At 47.9% G+C, this 16,726-nt stretch overlaps 1 protein-coding gene across 1 annotated transcript in view; it reads left to right on the top strand.

Annotated features, from left to right (window-relative positions):
- Positions 1–3,400: 3,400 nt before the first annotated feature.
- P2RY6 (pyrimidinergic receptor P2Y6) overlaps positions 3,401–16,726 on the top strand; it is a 52,677-nt gene continuing 39,351 nt past the window's right edge. The window contains exon 1 of the mRNA XM_063127278.1: positions 3,401–3,410. The gene's annotated coding sequence lies outside the window, so the exon portion shown is untranslated. The remainder of the gene's footprint in view (positions 3,411–16,726) is intronic.

The raw sequence follows: 16,726 nt of genomic DNA, 5'->3' as shown, positions 1-16,726 counted from the left end.
GCGAAATGTTTTCAAGATGGCGACCGGAGCGCTCCGCCTGAACTAGGAGCTCCGAAAAATGGTCGCTTCTCTTCGCCTTGCTTCTAGGGGTCCGCGGTCCGCTCCTACTCCGCCTCTGGGTAAGGCGGAGCAGGCCAATCCGCTACTGCTTCTACGCTCCTAATCGGAGCGGATCACACCCCTACTAAAAACAAACAAACTGACCAGCGTGCCCACACGTAGATATTATTGGACTGCAATTCCTATCACCCACCCACCCTGCCATTGGCTTTACTAGCTAGGAGTGATGGGAGTTTCAGTCCAACGATTTCTAGAGGAGCGCATTCTCCGTTGGAACATGTGTTCAATGGGCCTTTCATTCTGTTTTTAAAAATAATCATTTTAATGTGTTGCTTGAATCTTTTAATATTTTTACTGTTTTATCTTTTATGTCCACTGCTCCGGAATCTGTTTTAGATATGGAGCAATATACAAATGTTGTAAATGAATAATTGAATGAAATAAGTTTGCATCAAATTGCGGCAGCATTCCCCAACCGGGTGCCCTCCAGATGTGTTGGGGTTGGGAGTTGCACGTCTAAAACATCTGGAGGACTCCGGGTTGGGTAAGGCTGGGTTACAGCTGTGCAGCGCTGCAACCCAAAGCAGGTTGACTTAGAAATGAGGCACTCTAAATTCAGTGGGAGGGGCCTCAAGTCCTGGGTGAGCATGCATGCAAGGGCTTGCAGGTTTACAGCACAATCCTCATATGCACTTTTATCCAAGGGTAAACTCAACACAGCAGGATTGAACCCTTTGTAAACATAGAGCATACGAAGAGCCCTACTGGATCAGACCAAGGGCCCATCTAGTCCAGTACTCTGTTCACACAGTGGCCAAAGAGCTGTGCATGGGAAACCCACGGGCAGGATGTGAATGCAACAGCACTCTCCCACCCATGTTCCCCAGCAACTGGTGCACAGTGTCATACTGCCTCTGATACTGGAGGTTCCACATAGCCATCAGAGCTAGTAGCCATCGAGAGCCTTCTCGTCCATGAATTTATCGAACGCCCCTTTTAAAGCCATCCAAACTGGTGGACTTCACTACATCTTGTGGTAGCAAATACCATAGTTTAACTAGGTAGTGTAGTGTAGTGGTTAGAGTGCTGGCTGGGACATGGGGAGATCCACGTTCTAGACCCAACTCGGCTCACTGGTGGCTTTGGGCCAGTGACTAACTATTAGCCTAACCTACCTCACAGGGTTGTTGTGGGGATAATATGGGGAGGGAATGGATGGTGTTAGCTTCCCTATTGGGTTCTATTACTATTATTATTATGAGAGAGAGAGAGAGAGAGAGAGAGAGAGAGAGAGAGGTGTCTCCCTTTCCATTTTTCGGTCTTAGCAGGACTGCAGCAACCTTTCAGTGAAGGCTGGTGGCTCTGCTTTCAGTGGGGCTGTGAATACATTCTGGGATTCGCTCAAAACCAGCCAGAAGTCTAAAGAAGCCGCCCAAGCCGCTGAGCCCCACCCCTCAAAACACGTTGGACGCCTCAGCTAGGTCCTTCAGAGTCCTGACTGGTTCTGACTGAAACCCAGAGCAGATTTGCAGCCCCACTGAAATCGGAGCTGCCAGCTTCCAGGCAGGGCCATCTTAACAACATTATAGCCCCCCCCCCCCCGGGCAAAGCAGTGCACTGGGCCCTGCCTACACAACCACTCACAGGAATAAAAGTGTAAATTATCGATAAAATAAACTTATATTTATTGGTACCTCCAACAAAATCAGCGCTTTGACATTAAAAACAAACAAACATGCTGTACAGCAAAGGTTAATCAATACAACCGTTTGGACAATGTAACATGAGCCTTGTACTTGAAAAACAACAATTAGTGTTCAATTCTGGTCCGTGCATAGATTAGCAGGGGGGGCTACACTCGTGGTGGGGCCCCCGGGGCAACTGCCCAGCGTGCCCACACGTTGAGACAGCACTGCCTCCAGCAGGGCCGGTGCTACCATAGAGGCCACTCAGGCGGGCGCCTAGAGCGCCAAGCAAAGAGGGGTGCCAGGCACAGCGCAGCACTCACGAGCGTTGGCTGTGAGACGGTCTGGTCTGAGGATTCAGCTGGGCCTGGGCCTGGGTGGGCAAGATGGCGCCCTGCACCTGCCCAGCTGCAGCAAAGCCAGGGACACTGGGGTGGGGGTGGGGCGGCTCCACGTTCGGACTTCCAGAACACGCCCAGAAGAGTGCCTGTTGAGTGCCTACCCAGAGTACCCAGAGTGCCTACCCAGAGTGCCTACCCAGAGTGCCTACCCAGTGCCTGTTTACCCTACCCTGTGCCTGTTTGTATTCTCTCCCCCTCCTTATTGTTTTATTATGATTTTATTGGAATGTAAGCCTATGCGGCAGGGCCTTGCTATTTACTGTTTTACTCTGTACAGCACCATGTACATTGATGGTGCTATATAATTAAATAATAATAATAATAATAATAATAATAATAATAATAATAATAATAATAATAATAATAATAATAAGAGAGAGAGAGAGAGAGAATGTCTGGGTGAATGGGGTGCATGGGGTCTTTGAGTGAATGCATGTGTTCATGAATGTGTTTGTTTGGAGTGAGTGATGCTGAGTGTGTGTGTGCACACACGCGTGTGTGAGTTGGGGGGGATGATTTGGAGGTGATATTTCTATTAAATAATGCATTTTAGACCCATAGACGTTCCTTTCCAATTTGTTTGCTATAATTGGCATGACGTATTCCTTGCACTTTAAAATAAATTTAGCAATTTGAAGTTTTGTGTTTCTTATTCCCCCCCCCCCAGGAAACATCTGTTCTTAAAAATCAAAGTTGGCATTCGGGTGGGGGTGGGGGTGGGTGAAAGTAGCTCACCTTGCCTAGGATGCAAAATAGTCTAGCACCGGCCCTGGCCTCCAGGGCGGGCTTTTCTTTTGGTTCTTACTTCGGGTACCTTCCGTTCTGGACTTCTGGCGTTGAAGATCACGTTTGACTGTCTGTGATATTGTCTTTGAGGGTTTGAAGTGAGATTGATTGATTGATTGATTGCATACCGCCCAATAGCCGAAGCTCTCTGGGCGGTTCACAAAAATAGTTTTGGCTAAGGGGTGACGTCAGACAGACAGACAGACAATGCGCCGAGGGGGGGGGGCGTAAAAGTCCTGTCCTCCGGCCGGGGGCGCAGGTACCGGGAGACGGGGCGGCCGCCGGGCCGGAGGAGGCGGCCGCCGCCGGGGCTGGGCTTGGCGGGGGCGTGTCCGCCTGGCTGCCCGGCGGCGCCGCTTCTCCAGCCGCGGCGCCAGAGCGCAGCGCAGGCTCCACGCGGCGGCGGTGGCGGCGGCTGAACTCGCGCCTCCTCCGGCAGCCGCCGCGCTTCGTCCCCGGCGGGCAGCGCGCGCGCGAGGTAAGTTGCGGAGGAGCCCTGCGGGGTCGGGTTGCAGGGCAGGAGCCGCCGTTGAGCCTACTCCGAGTAAACCCATTGAAAGGAAGGGGGCCTGGGTGAGCCCTGCCTCCGCGAAGTCCCATTCCTTCCAGCGGGTTTCCTCGGAGTAGGGCTGGCATTGGGCGCTGCCCTCGGTGAGCTTAAGGTGTCCGACTGCACATGAGTTTAAAATGGCAAAGTGCGCACGCTCGGGCGTTCTTCTTCTATTATTATTATTATTATTATTATTATTATTATTATTATTATTATTATTATTATTATTATTATTATTATTATTATTATTAGGATTGGCTAACGGTGTATATAGAAAACAGAAGCAGCTGTGAAGCGTGGAACGGGGGTCGGAGGGGTGCGTGCGGGTGTGTGGAGAAATGGTGGCGGTGCGCTTCGCAGCTGAAGTCAGACGCGTCGCCATCCAAAGGGGATCCCGTGAGATCATCAAGTCGAACGTCCACAATGGCTGAGCAGCCCCACTGCTCTCTGGGTTGAGGGGAGAGGGAGGGAGGGAGGACCCTGGGTGTCTTTCAAGAGATGCCCTCCTCTTTCTTTTGGGGGAGGGGGGCTTGGCGGTAGAGCCCCTGCTTGGCACGCCGGGAGGGCCCCGATTCAAGCCCCGGTACCTCCAGTCGCAAAGGGCAGGCGGGACGGGACGGGAGGGGAATGACCTCGGGTCCCCGTAGGGCGGGGGGAGTGTCGCTGCTTGTGAGAGTCGAGACAATACCGGGCTAGGCGAGAGAAATCGGCTTGTTTTTGCAATGTTAGCCCTACTTAGAGTAGACTCATTGAAACGAATGTTAGAGTAACCTTGGACGCAACTCTGACCTACGACAAAGCAGCATCGTGAGTATCTGGGTTTTTTGGGGGGAGGGGCGTCCAAAACTCCGAGGTGGCTTCACTGGAAAAATTTGATTTCACACCTGAAGGTCTCTTTAAGAGTCACACTACACAGGTGTCCTGTACTCCGTTGATCCCAAGTCTTGGATCTGGACTGAGGTACTGGAGGAGAAGGCTTTCAACCTATTTGACATTTTCCCAATTCATATCCACCCACCTTGCCCCCCACCAAAAAAACACAAAAAAACCTGCTGTACAGGGGAGAAAGATAGATAGGTAACAGGTACCTGTTCTCTCTGCCCCACCTGCAACAATATATAATAGCAGTATTGCAAGAGGAGGGGGTCATTTAAATCTCTCCCAGCACCCCCATACACACGGTTCTCTTGGCTTTTAGAAAGTTTGTGAAAACATACATCTTTAATTTAGGGTTTTTTAAAAATTATGTACCCTATTTCTTCAATGCTAAGACGCATTTTTTCCCCATATAAACATCTCTAAAAATGGGGTGCGTCTTAGAATCACGGGTGTGTCTTAGGTTTTTTTTTCTGTTGGTGGTACTGAAATTAGTGTTTGTCTTACAATCGATGGCGTCTTACAATGGAAGAAATACGGTAATTGTTTTAATGTTTTAATGGCCTTGTGTATTATGATTTTAAATTGTTATGTTCTGCCATGAGGGTTTTTTTAGCAGACGCACACACAAAGGTAGCATTTGAATGTTAATAATAATACTGTTGGGGAAATAGCTCAGGGGAAGGGGTCAAATCCTTCCCCTCGACACTGCAGCCCCCTGCCTCTCCCCCCCCCGTATTTTTAGGTTTTAAAAAATTGTCACATGAGAATCTGTCCATATCACTGACCGATTTGTCCGAAGCTCCAAAGCCTGCAAATCTACAGAACGTCACTGTACTTGTAAAATAGTGTCCTCCGCTCTCCAGATGTGATGGACTGCAACTCCCATCATCCACACTCATTGGCCATGCTGGCTGGGGATAATGGGAGTCGTAGTCCGACATCTCTGCAGGGCACCAGGTCCAGGAAGATATCCCAAAGGGTGTGTTTTCCCAGAATCTGAACATTAAAAAAAGAAAAAGCTTAGTAAAATCAAAAGGATTTGTTTGTTTGTTTAAGAATCATGTCTGAAGCTCTTCTGGTTAAGAAGTGTATGTTTTTATAACAGCGGCAGAGGTGGGCGTGGATGAATCAACTTGTTTGGGAAACAGGAGAAAGTGTTTTAGGTTCACACATCTAGCAGCATCTTCAGGAGAACAGATACAAAGCTGTGGAGGGCTGTTATTCTTCTCCCTTGGAGGCTTAACAAAATCTGAATTATTTGGAGCTATAGGGACTGCCTCAAAAGTTATCATCCGTTGCGGAAGCCCTGCATTTGAAATGGTCGGGGATAAAAAGCATTGCATCCTCTTAAAATATTATCTGTAAGTCTGGTTTTCCTTTCGAGGCTGGCTGTGAGTTTGGCTTAGTTTGGTGGGGAAATTAACTAAATGGGGAAGTGATAGAACAGAAGTGTACAAAATGAGGCACTGTGTGAAGAGAGTAGAGATTTATCCTGCTCCCGTTACGCTAGAACTTGGGTTCAGCTATTGAAATTAATGGGGAAGGGGCGTGGCTCAAGGGTAGAGACCGTGCTTTGCATGCAGAAGGTCTTGGATCCTTGACATCTCCCGGTAGGTCTGGAAAGAGACAGGGAGGAGGAGAAGGCCTGCCAATCACGGTGAGAAGTCTATGATACTTCTGATGCCTTGAGCTTCCCAGGAGCATTTGGCTGACCACTGTTGGAAACTGGACACTGGGCTGGATGGCACTTTGGTCTGATCCGACAGGGTTCTTTTTATACGCTCTATAGTGTTCACACATGACATTTATAATGCGCCATAGTAATGATGGAGGTTTCAGCCAGCCCTGGAGTATGATCCATGGTTACTGTTACAGGGAGAAATCTGCCCGCTCCTCTAATGTGACTCTTCTGGGTTATGAGCCGTGGTTTCAAGGAGGGAGTACATCCTGGCAGATGGTTTTCAAGGGGATCTGGCTGGCTGGGTTTCCAAAAATCTTTCCCCGTTTCCTTGAGCCACGTATCATTGCTGTCCTGTTTTATCCAGCCGCCTAGCAGGCTCTGCCACACCATTTTACCCTTGAGCGGGGGTGGCGGAGGCGGATTTTGCAAAGGGAAGGGAACTCGCCTAACAGGTCAACGTCGGCAGGTTTGCCCTGCTGCCCCCATAACTCATTCCAGTAGCGGAAGTTGTGAGCTCCAGCTTGTCAAAATCGGCATCGGTTGGTTTGGAACGCTTCTGCAGAAATCCAAGGTCTCCTCTCCTTGCTGGCCAAGATCCTTTCCTTTCCTTAGTGGAGATCCCGGGGATCGAATCCAGGATGATCCACATGTAAGGAGTGCTTTGTTCCTTTTGTGCTGCCTGTGCTAGTACTGCCTTTCCCCAGCTGGGGCTCTCTGGAGGTGTTGGACCACAACGGGGACGATGGGTGTTGCAGTCCAAGACATCTGGAGGGCATCAGCTAGCGCAAGGCTGAGCTAAATGATCACTGAGTGCCCACAATCTCATTCTCAAGCTCTCTCTTCATTTCCTCTTCCTCCTCCTCTCTCAGCTGCCTTCTCAGGTAAAACCTTTTTGCACCCTGTTAGCATTTCCTTGCCTGCTGCTTCTCCTCTGCCGCTCACTCCCCTGCAGCCTCGTTCACCCTTTCCCCCATTCCTGCCTTCTCCATCTCTGCAGGTCATAGAATCATAGAATTGTAGAGTTGGAAGGGGCCTATAAGGCCATCGAGTCCAACCCCCTGCTCAATGCAGGAATCCACCCTAAAGCATCCCTGACAGATGGTTGTCCAGCTGCCTCTAGGGTGGGAGAGCCCACAACCTCCCTAGGTAACTGGTTCCATTGTTGTACTGCTCTAACAGTCAGGAAGTTTTTCCTGATGTCCAGCTGGAATCTGGCTTCCTTTAACTTGAGCCCGTTATTCCGTGTCCTACACCCTGGGAGGATCGAGAAGAGATCCCGGCCCTCCTCTGTGTGACAACCTTTTAAGTATTTGAAGAGCACTATCATGTCTCCCCTCCATCTTCTCTTCTCCAGGCTAAACATGCCCAGTTCTTTCAGTCTCTCTTCATAGAGCTTTGTTTCCAGACCCCTGATCATCCTGGTTGCCCTCCTCTGAACACGCTCCAGCTTGTCTGCGTCCTTCTTGAATTGTGGAGCCCAGAACTGGATGCAATACTCTAGATGAGGCCTAACCAGGGCCGAATAGAGAGGAACCAGTATCTTGCGTGATTTGGAAGCTATACTTCTATTATACTTCTATTAGGTCCCATATATATTCTCTGCAGTGTACATTATGTGACTTTCAGGACATCTGTGTTCAATCAGTGTTCATTAGCGACACCAGTAGAGGATACCCCAGTGTCCAAATTGCAACGCCATGTAGATTTTACTTCTGAACCCATGAGATCACATCATAACATTCATTGAAGTTGGAAGGGACCTCAAAGGTCAACTAGTCCACCCACCTCCCTGCCAATGGCATGAAAACTACTACTATAGCACAGGTGGCCTTTGGTTTAAAACCTCCAACCACCTTCATTAGAGGCCATCATAAGAACATCAGAAGCGCCCTGCTGGACCAAACTCTGTTCACACAGTGGCCAACTAGCTGTCGGCCAGGGACCCACAAGCAGGACACGGGTGCAACAGCACCCTCCCACCCATGTTCCCCAGCAACTGATGTGTATAGCTTACTGCCTCTAATACTGGAGGCATCACATCAGAGTCTGGGACCTGACTGTGTCTTTAACAGAACGCAACAGACTGGAATAAACAGCGTCCTAAACAACTTTATAATGTGTTTCAGCGGCTTTTACAATAACGTACATCATTGTGTTGACATGTTTCCTCTTTCCCTCATCCTCCAAGGGAGTGACATGATTCATTATCATGACTGAAAAGGTATCTGCAGCTTTGCTGCAAGATTGAGCTCAAAGCACATGCGAAAATTAAACCGTCGGCAGCGTGCAGCAGGACGTATGAATAATTCACTTACGATAATCCAGTTCATAGACGTGATGCCAACAGTTCAACAGCTCATAAACCTTTCATTGAATAACAGATGATCACTGAGAGAGTCAAATATTAACATATAAACTAGCCATCATATGAATTATGACTAATCTGGGGCGGCAATAATAACAGTAAAAAACACAATATTAATGCAAAACCTCCAGCTATTCCACTCGCACTCCTCTCTCTACCGAGTTTATCATAAGTTCAACATCTATCACCAGCGCAGCTTTCTTAAAAGCAACTATTCGCTCATCGTTACTGGGACTAAAATACTGTTGAATAGGATAATTCAGCGGAATGTGTACAAATACTGAAAAGAAGACTTCCGGTGTTTCCAGATTCCTGAGCAGTGTCGGACAGTGAGTTCTGTTTACTCAGGTCTCTGTTAATCCTAATTGCTTGGCAAGGGCACCCAACACTTTCCCTTTCCAAAATACTTAAGGAATACTTTAATTGCTGCTTTGCTGCTGCTCTTTGAACGGAGGAATAATGAAAATGGCACAGAAGCCTATTACTTTTCAAAGCATTGTTTTAGGGCTGAAAGCGCTCGTTGGGAGAATGTCTTCAATTAAATCTATTCATCATTAAAAAAAAATTTTTTTTAAAAAAAAGAATACCACTTGCTCCGCGGCAAACAAGCCATGGAGGAGTTGTCTTTGTGGTCTGCTTGTGGCTTCCAGAGTCTAGGTTTCGAAACAGGGCGCTTTGCCTCTTTCGTTCTTAAGTGGCTTCCAACGCCGTCCTCTGAAAAGCGGGCTGGATGCCAGCCCGGTGCTTTAAAGAACACCCTCGGAGGGGTTTCAGAGTGCGGTATTCACAAGGGCCGTTTCACATATGACGCCTGGGAAAACCTGGATTGGCATCTGATTGCATGTTCATTAGAAATGTGCAGCCAACGGCATTTCCCTGGATGATAGATGTGTTTGCAAACATGTCTGCCTTAAGAGAATAACGAGAACCTTACTGGATCAGACCAGAGGGAGTCCACCTCGATCAACATTCCTCAACCCGGCATTCTCCAGATGTGTGGCACCACAATTTCCTTGCTCTCCAGCTGCTGGCATTTGGTGGTATCTAGTAGCCTGCTGCCTCTGGACATGGAGGTTCTATAGAGCCATCATTTGTAGCATTCGCACTTCAAACATCTTAGCTGCACACTGATGAATGCAAGGCTTGAAGTGGAGGGTGCAAAGCAATACATGTGTATGGCACTCCCTGTTCAAGAATCCAGCCAGCCCATTCAATTCCCCCTCCCCTCAGTTTTCTGGGATTTGCTACCCACCCACAATATTAAGTATTGCACAGCCACAGGACGTTTTTTATGGTTTTCTCATTTTGTTTTTGTACTTTGACAAAGTTGTGGGTTGCTCCGTGGATAGAATTATAGACTAGTAGAGTTGGAAGGGGCCTCTAAGGCCATCAAGTCCAACACCCTGCTCAATGCAGGAATCCACTTTAAAGCATCCCTGACAGACAGCTGCCCAGCTGCCTCTTGAAGGCCTCTAGTGTGGGAGAGCCCACGACCTCCCTAGGTCATTGGTTCCATTGTCGTACTGCTCTAATAGTCAGGGTATTTTTCCTGATGTCCAGCCGGAATCTGGCTTTCTGTAACTTGAGCCCATGATTCCGTGTCCTGCACTCTGGGAGGATCGAGAAGAGACCCTGGCCCTCCTCTGTGTGACAACCTTTCAAGTCCTTGAAGAATGCTATCATGTCTCCCGTCCGTCTTCTCTTCTCCAGGCTAAACATGCCCAGTTGGTTCAGTCTCTCCTCATTGGGCCATCCCCATGTGCTTGGATGGAGCTGTTTTGACCACAGAAACAATGGTGCACATCACCCAAACCTTGGTAACAGACGGAACCATGTTTCATCCATAGCTTTCATCCATCCTCCCAGAGTGCAGGACACAGAATAATGGGCTCAAGTTAAAGGAAGCCAGATTCCAGCTGGACATCAGGAAAAACTTCCTGATTGTTAGAGCAGTACGACAATGGAATCAGTGACCTAGGGAGGTTGTGGGCTCTCTCACACAGTAGAGGCCTTCAAGAAGCAGCTAGACAACCATCTGTCAGGGATGCTTTAGGGTGGATTCCTGCATTGAGCAGGGGGTTGGTCTCGATGGCCTTGTAGGCCCCTTCCAACTCTGCTATTCTATGATTCTATGATCTAGAGGGAGGGAAAAAGCTCTAAACAAGGTTCCTATATCAGTATGGTGTCATAGTTAGAGTGCTGGTCTTGGGAAATCCAGGTTCTCGTACTTGCTCGGCCACGAAGCTCACGGGGTGACTTTGGACCAGTCACCGACTCTCAGCCTGACCTGCGTCACAGGGTTGTTGTAAGGAAAAAAACCGAGCGGAGAAGCACCGCACAAGTCACCTTGAGATTCTTGCGATATATGATAATAAATAAATGAAAAGAAAATGTTTTATGAAAGGGTATAGAAGGGTAGGGAAGGATGGTGGGGGCAATTGTTAATTATGCCCCTTGTTACCTAGGGAGGTAGTGGGCTCTCCCACCCTAGAGGCCTTCAAGAGGCAGCTGGACAACCCTCTGTCAGGGTGGATTCCTGCATTGGGCAGGGGGTTGGACTCGATGGCGTTAAAGGCCCCTTCCAACTCTGCTATTCTATGATTCTAGTTACATTAGAAAACTCATAGCCAGGGCCAACATCATGGGTAGGCATGCTTGGACCCTTGCCAAGGGCCCACAGCCCAGGGGCCTTGCTCTTTCTTGCTCTCGCTCATCAACATTTCACCCTCCTTATTCCCCTGCCTCTTGCTCTGCCCCAGACAGTAGTGACGGAGAGAAGGAAGATCGGCTGATGCCATGGCCCGTTGACTCCTTGCTCTCCAAGCAAGCTGGTGGGAGCAAAGATGAGAAAGTGGTTGAGGAACCAGATGCTGGCAGAGAGAAAATAGATTCCCTAGGGCAGCCTTCCTCAACCTGGGGCGCTCCAGATGTGTTGGACTGCAGCTGCCTGGGGCATTCTGGGAGTTGTAGTCCAACACATCTGGAGCGCCCCAGGTGGAGGAAGGCTGCTCTAGGGGAAAAGGGAGTGGTGGTGATGGGAGGTGTCTGGCCCCAACACCCTCAGAAATCTGGACCTGGCATCGCACGTGATATTTAACCTTACAGGAAGGCAAATCCGTGTCACATGGGGTGGGGAGGCAGAATCAGCAAGTCGTTAATGGGCCTTGTAGGACCTCCTCCCTCTTCAACCCAATGCCAGTGGAAAGATAACACTGGTGCTGTTTTCGTAATGATACTCCGCCCGGAGGGAAGCCTTGGCCTCAATAAGCCGTTCTTTGGGAGAGATTCCCAGCGGCAAGGTTCAGTTTCACATCCACAAAGTGTGAAATTAGAGACAGGGCAAGGCAGAGAGGCCAGAGGCCAGGGGAAAAGGAATCCGACCAGGTACAGAAAAACGTCTGATCGATAGCCAAGCTGGTACCTGGTGTTGTTTTTCAAACCTGCCCTTTTCGTTTGTCTGTTTCCTTGCTTTGTGGCAGGGAATTCGGTTAAGAGCGCAACTTTTTGCTCCAGGTTTCCCCAAATTGCAGCCCTCCAGTTATTTGGGACTACAGCTACCAGCATTCCTGACCATGCTGACTGGGACTGATGGGAGTTGTAATCCAACACAATCAGAAGGCACCAGGCTGGGGAAGGCTGTTCTCGCCTGGTTTTATTCTCTCCAGAATTAGACCGACTGGACGCTCAGTACTACAAACAGCGTCTGTGCTCTTATTTGCACAGAAGCTTCTGCTATGTCTGAGCTTGGGTCAGGGTCAGGGCCAGGGTCTCCAACATGGCGCCCGTGGGCCGCAGTGTGCTCACAGATGCCTCCCTTGGAGCCCACCAGTCTCGTCCCTTCACTGCCTGATTTTAATTTTATTTCTTGTTGTTCTTAAATTATTTTTAACTGGGAGGTTCCCATGCTGCTGAAGTATAGAAAATCTCCCTTCATCTTAGGCCATCCAATCTCATCTAGACTATTGCGTCCAGTTCTGGGCTCCACAATTCAAGAAGGACGCAGACAAACTGGAGCATGTTCAGAGGAGGGCAACCAGGATGATCAGGGGTCTGGAAGCAAAGCCCTATGAAGAGAGACTGAAAGAACTGGGGATGTTTAGCCTGGAGAAGAGAAGATGGAGGGGAGACATGATAGCACTCTTCAAATCCTTGAAAGGTTGTCACACAGAGGAGGGCCAGGATCTCTTCTCGATCCTCCCAGAGTGCAGGACACGGAATAACGGGCTCAAGTTAAAGGAAGCCAGATTCCAGCTGGACATCAGGAAAAACTTCCTGACTGTTAGAGCAGTACGACAATGAAACCAGTTACCTAGGAAGGTTGTGGTCTCTCCCACACTAGAGGCCTTCAAGAGGCAGCTGGACAACCACCTGTCAGGGATGCTTTAGGGTGGATTCCTGCATTGAGCAGGGGGTTGGACTGGATGGCCTTGTAGGCCCCTTCCAACTCTGCTATTCTATGATTCTATGATCATAGAGATGGATATTTTGCCAGCAACCCCTAAGACTCCCCTGTGATAAGAACGTTGGAGAAAGAGCTTTTTCAGGGAGAGAAAATCCTGTCGGGCGCTCTGCCCTTTCCGTTTGGCCAAAAGAATGTGGAAATTAAACGTGGCTGGAAGTCGAGAAGTAATTAACATTCTTTAGGGGGCAACAGTAATAGGTAATAAAGAGGCACTTTAAATCTAGCAGAGCAGGGAGGCGTGAAAGTCGAAACTTGGCAAATTTGAAATGGACAACCGGCAGAAAATAGCAGGGGTGTTGCAGTCCAACCGTTAGCGCTTGCTGCTTCTGTGCGTGTGTGTAGGTTCCCCCCCCCCCCCGGTTGCACGTCTCCTCCTGAGATGCCTCCCGGAAAGGTGCAATCAGCCAAGCGCAAAGTAACGAGCGGCTGATGGAGCCACGTCAAGCTTTAATTGATTAAATCAGTGCAATGAATCAACTGGGGTTTAATTGCACTTTAAATCCTCCCCCTGATTAATTACTCTGGCTGATGACAAGCAAAGATTTCGGGGTAGCATTTCCTCAACTTACAATATTTATTTATTTATTACATTTTTATACCGCCCAATAGCCGAAGCTCTCTGGGCGGTTCACAAAAATTAAAACCATAATAAAACGACCAACAGGTTAAAAACACAAATACAAAGTACAGTATCAAAAGCACAACCAAGATAAAACCATGCAGCAGAAATTGATCTAAGATTAAAATACAGAGTTAGAACAGTAAAATTTAAATTTATGTTAAAATTAAGTGTGAAAATACTGAGAGAATAAAAACGTCTTCAGCTGGCGATGAAAAGAGTACAGTGTAGGTGCCAGGCAGACCTCTCTGGGGAGCTTGTTCCACAGTCGGGGTGCCACAGCGGAGAAGGCCCTCCTCCTAGTAGCCACCTGCCTCACTTCCTTTGGCAGGGGCTCACAGAGAAGGGCCCCTGTGGATGATCTTAAGGGCCAGGCAGGTACATATGGGAGGAGGCGTTCCTTCAAATAACCTGGCCCCAAACCTTTAAGGGCTTTGAATGTCAATACCAGCACTTTGAATCGGGCCTGGACCTGGACTGGCAGCCAATGAAGTTGTAAAAGGAGTAGCCTGATGCGATCTCGCCGGCCAGTCCCTGTTAGTAAATGGGCTGCCCTGTTTTGTACCAGCTGAAGCTTCCGGACCGTTTTCAAAGGCAGCCCCACGTATAACGCATTGCAGTAATCCAAACGAGAGGTTATCAGAGCATGGATAACTGTAGCTAGGCTATCTCTGTCCAGATAAGGGCGTAACTGGTATATCAACCTAAGCTGATAAAAGGTGCTCTTTGCCACTGAGTTCACCTGTGCCTCAAGTGACAGTTCTGGATCCAACCCCCCCTGGAATTAAAGACCAATAATATAAGGCAAGGATTCCTTGTAGTTATAAAAGTAAATCCTTTACTGACAGATATGATTTAGTTATGGCAATACAAGTTACAAGTTATACTCACAAATGGTCATAGTAATACAGCATGCATGATGTGATGTGATCTGATGTTATTAGATATTCAGAGATGATATTAACAATGGTTCAAACACAGTTTCTTATATAGGCACTAGCAGTCCTGTACAAAATGATGCAACCACTAATTGACAATCTTAGAAAATGACTCTGATCAATAGTCCAATAATTCAATAAGTGTCCACCTGCAAAGTTGACCTTTAAGTGATTGTGTTCTGCTGACTCCTCACTTCTTCCAGGTTTTGCAGTACATTATAGAAATAAAGGAAAAGATAAAAACCAGAGTCCATTCCAGGACTCAACACTCACAACTACCCTGTGAGTTAGATTAGGCTGAGAGTCTGTCTGGCCCAAAGTTATGCAATGGGCTTCCATGGCTGGTATTATAAGTGATATCTTGTTATACATTCTTCCAAATTTGCCAGAAGCCTATCCATATAGCTGTTGACTATGAGCTTTATCACACTGGCGTTATACTGTGCGATCACAGCGAATTGCGTGCAAAGGACTCTGAAGTTTTCCCGTTTATAATCTGCTTTGACTGTGCAGTACTCCCATGCATCCTGTTTTGATTGTGCTATAAAGCCAAAAGACCCGACCTATTTTGTTACTAGTTTTGGAGCGAATCATTTGTTGTTTTCCGAGCAGCCACCGGGGGCGCAGGAGCAGGATTTGATATGTTTAAAGAAAAATTAAACAAATGCTTACATCTGCGTAAGTTTTAAAGATAAATACATCAAAATTGGCACAGTAATAGATATTAAGGAGAGCGTTAAGCATATTAAATTTGAATCAGATTGGGTGATCCGTTGATTTTTTATGATTTTTTTTTTACATTTCCCCCCTTAAACCCTTTTCCTTGTATGCAAAGGATCTTAGGAGCGCTGCCGCACGGGGTGTGATTTAGCTAGCAACAACAACATCAACGACAGCTAAACGCTGTAGGGGATAATTCGAGGGAAACAGGTATGTGGGATGAAGCTATGAGACGAGGCAGCCCTTGTATTCCATCCTCTACTTCAATGTCACCATCACTGGCTTCCCGGTCAGCCCATTTAGGAAGGGCTTTGGACTGAGAAGCAAACTCGTAGCAACCTGGCCAAGCAAAAGGCGGCTGTGGCAACAAGAATTATTCAGGGCCAGCAAGCAAATTTCTAGCCCTTAAGTAGGGTGACCATATGAAAAGGAGGACAGGGCTCCTGTATCTTTAACAGTTGCATAAAAAAGGGAATTTCAGCAGGTGTCATTTGCATATATGGAGAACCTGGTGAAATTCCCTCTTCATCACAACAGTGATGAAGAGGGAATTTCACCAGGTTCTCCAAATATACAAATGGCACCTGCTGAAATTCCCCTTTCAATACAACTGTTAAAGAGACAGGAGCCCTGTCCTCCTTTTCATAGGGTCACCCTAGTTAAAGCTGCAGGAGCCCTGCCCTGAGTGACCAGATACAAAAGAGGGCAGGGCTCCTGCAGCTTTAACTGTTGTGATGAAGAGGGAATTTCACCAGGTTCTCCAAATATACAAATGACACCTGCTGAAATTCCCCTTTCAATGCAACTGTTAAAGGGACAGGAGCCCTGTCCTCCTTTTCATCTGGTCACCCTAGTTAAAGCTGCAGGAGCCCTGCCCTGAGTGACCAGATACAAAAGAGGGCTGGGCACCTGCAGCTTTAACTGTTGTGATGAAGAGGGAATTTCACCAGGTTCTCCAAATATACAAATGGCACCTGCTGAAATTCCCCTTTCAATACAACTGTTAAAGAGACAGGAGCCCTGTCCTCCTTTTCATAGGGTCACCCTAGTTAAAGCTGCAGGAGCCCTGCCCTGAGTGACCAGATACAAAAGAGGGCAGGGCTCCTGCAGCTTTAACTGTTGCGATGAAGAGGGAATTTCACCAGGTTCTCCAAATATACAAATGACACCTGCTGAAATTTCCCTTTCAATACAACTGTTAAAGAGACAGGAGCCCTGTCCTCCTTTTCATATGGTCACCCTAGTTAAAGCTGCAGGAGCCCTGCCCTGAGTGACCAGATACAAAAGAGGGCAGGGCACCTGCAGCTTTAACTGTTGTGATGAAGAGGGAATTTCACCAGGTTCTCCAAATATACAAATGGCACCTGCTGAAATTCCCCTTTCAATACAACTGTTAAAGAGACAGGAGCCCTGTCCTCCTTTTCATCTGGTCACCCTAGTTAAAGCTGCAGGAGCCCTGCCCTGAGTGACAAGATACAAAAGAGGGCAGGGCTCCTGCAGCTTTAACTGTTGCGATGAAGCGGGAATTTCACCAGGTTCTCCAAATATACAAATGGCACCTGCTGAAATTCCCCTTTCAA

The sequence above is a fragment of the Elgaria multicarinata genome, chromosome 5 (genome assembly GCF_023053635.1).
Source record: "Elgaria multicarinata webbii isolate HBS135686 ecotype San Diego chromosome 5, rElgMul1.1.pri, whole genome shotgun sequence".
Lineage (NCBI taxonomy): Eukaryota > Metazoa > Chordata > Lepidosauria > Squamata > Anguidae > Elgaria > Elgaria multicarinata.
This window is presented reverse-complemented; position numbering and strand designations above follow the sequence as displayed.